Below are 3,124 nucleotides of genomic sequence, written 5' to 3'. Positions count from 1 at the left end.
ACCAGCAAAGTTTCCTCCAACACCTCTTTCGAAGATGCATTGAAGTCACATCTGTTTACTGTAGACAGGGGTAAATTATTTTCCTTGTCCTCCTTTCTTTGATAAATTACTCGAGGAAATAAACCCATTTCTTCTGATTTCATTGCACTGGCTCCAGACCAGTCACTTCTCTTGATCCATGACATTTTCAAAATATGGAATGTTGTTACTAGCGTTAGCAGTGTTGCCATTGCTGTTTGCACTGATTTGCCATTCAGATGACTGTTTCTCTCATCATTCTCTTTCTGATTCCCATTGCACAGATGCAAGATTGAAATCTTGCATGAATGCCTGATTTTTCAGTTATCTGCTTTTACTTTCTTTTTTCTTTTCTTTTTTTTTTTCTTGTTTGAAAATAATCTGAATTTTACTTTATGATATTGCGACTACTGTTACGAACATTATAGCAAACTCCACTTCCGACCACTTGAACGTCGATTAACAAGACAAATATTTCCCTCACTGCATGCGATCATCATCCAAGAATGACAAATCTACAATTCTGCACATGGTGACCCCCTTCGGTCAGACACTGACCATGGGTTTGCACTTAGAGAGTTACCCTCCGAGGCACAAGTCTGGGCAAGGTTGTTTTTTTTATGGAAGACCAGCAGTCGCCCATGCATACCGGCCTCCCTTCTCCACGCCACCAGTGTTATCCAAGGGAAAGGCAAAGGGGCCGATACAGTTTGGCACCTGTGACGTCGCAACTCATTTCTACAGCTGAGTGAACTGGAGCAACGTGAAATAAAGTGTCTTGTTCAAGAACACAACACGCAGCCCGGTCCGGGATTCCAGTTCACAACCTCACGATCGTAAGCTCGACGCTCTAACCACTGAGCAACGCGCCTTCACAATTCTGCACAATGGTGACTCTAAAAGTGGTACAAAATTTAAAGTCGTACAAAAACATTCACAGAAGTTCCACCAAATGAAAAAAAAAAGACGCATTTGTAAAAATAACACCAACAACGACAATGATAAAAACAAGAAATGATTTACCTCAATTTCACATGCACGGATATATCTTAGAATAAAAGTCCCAAGCACAAACATGAATTTTGTAAACATAACACAATTAAAGAAAAAATTCTACCCATACTGACGGTATTAAAATCACCTTTATGGAAGTAAACCATGTTATAATGACGCGTGATATTAGCGTCGCAGTAATTCAGAAAAATATTCCTGCTACCAGAAAACTGAATCCCAACCATTCCAAATTATACCCAAATTGTATTAGACAATTCTTTTGCCACCATATTGAAAACCTAACGTGACTCTTATTTACATCAATAAATTTTCGAACTACCTTAAAGGCATAATAAGTTTGGTTATATATATAAATATCTCATTGAGATTATCATATTTCTCAGCTTTCGAGAGGATTTTTAAGGGTCATTAAATTATTGTAGCAAAGTATTCGACTGTAACAGTTTTTTTTAGAAAATATTATGTTATTAACTATGTGCGTAGTAATGAGAAGAAAGCATTTAGACATATTATATGCCACCACAATACATTATTTCATATGACAGTACCTACAACTAAAGCCAGAATTTTCTTTATTGATGAACATAGGCATTATAAGACTTTTTAACAGTAACATAGTTAAATTTCCTTAATCCGTAACACTTATCCTTGCACAAAACATAATATATTTGAAAATAATTAAATTAACGAGCTTTAATTATGGTATTGCACACAATGACTTTAGCAAAAATTGTATTAATGAATTATAATACTTTTAATCCCAATAATTTCCTATTACAGAAAACTCGCGTAACTAATGACCTTGTATAAAAATGCATGTTAAACATTTTGACCGCTTATGAAGTTCATATGGATTTGGTTTAACAGACGTTTACACTTACAGTAATTCTTTCGGAAACCCACTCAGCTATAACGAACATAATATAACATTTTCCATCCATCTGGAGTTTGATACATATATCTAACGAGACATTGAATGGAAGGGTTTGGCAAAGACCAAATCTGTTAGTGGAAAAAATGGGTTCTTGAGATTCATATGCAACTGAAGCAATGGAGAACCTTTTCGCTAAAAATTCAGTTATTGATAATTATGAAACTTCAGACTGTAAGCACGTGAATTGCAAAACGTACTTGTGAAATAATCCGGCTACGGATTAAAACTGATGAACAACTTTTTAGATTGCCATTATATACACATTCTCCTTTTGTTTGAAACAAGACGCTGACGTCAGATTCTGAACTATTGTTACATATTTAATTCATATAAATCCTTTGATTATGAATATACATTTGTTTTATGAGGTTGCCATTAGGAATAAATGTTAAATTAAAGTATTTACGTATAAATAAGTAACTAAAATGAATGCGTAGACGTATAAATGGTTGTATTTGTGTATCTGTCAGCACATATCCTTATATGTGTCTGAATGGATACATACACATACGCATATGATGTTTGAATGAACGTATGATAATGATTATGATAGCTATGTATATATTAGTGCATGTGCGTGTCTATGTAAATACGTATATCTATATATGTTGATGCGTGTGTGGATGTATGGGATGGAAGAGCATATATGCATATTTATATAAAAGGCTGCTCACAAATGATAAAACAATCTTTTGTTTAAATTTTCATTTATTATATTGGTTTCAAATTTTGGCACAAGGCCAGTAATTTCGGGGGAATTGTAAAAGTATTACATCGATCCCAATACACGAAAGGATGAAAGGCATAGTTGGCTACAGCGGAATTTGAACTCAGAACGTAAAATTTTACGAAAAGCCGAGAAGTATTTTGCCCGTCGTGCTAACGATTCTACCAGCTCGCCGACTTGCTTTTTTCTTTTATATTTATGAATGTATATTTAGATATCAATGTGTGTTTATTATGACTGAATAATATGGCTATATATATTGTTTTCATTTAATATGAATACTTTCTTTCATTGGTATAGTGTTTGTGGTGTTATGGACTGTGATGAACTATGTGGTGTTGATGGAGAGGATTGCAGATGAGCTATCATGGGGGTGGTCAGGACGTTGTTCATAGCCAGGAAAGTCGACTCCGATGTAACAAGACGGAGCG

Source organism: Octopus sinensis, linkage group LG3 (genome assembly GCF_006345805.1).
Source record: "Octopus sinensis linkage group LG3, ASM634580v1, whole genome shotgun sequence".
NCBI lineage: Eukaryota > Metazoa > Mollusca > Cephalopoda > Octopoda > Octopodidae > Octopus > Octopus sinensis.
This window is presented reverse-complemented; position numbering follows the sequence as displayed.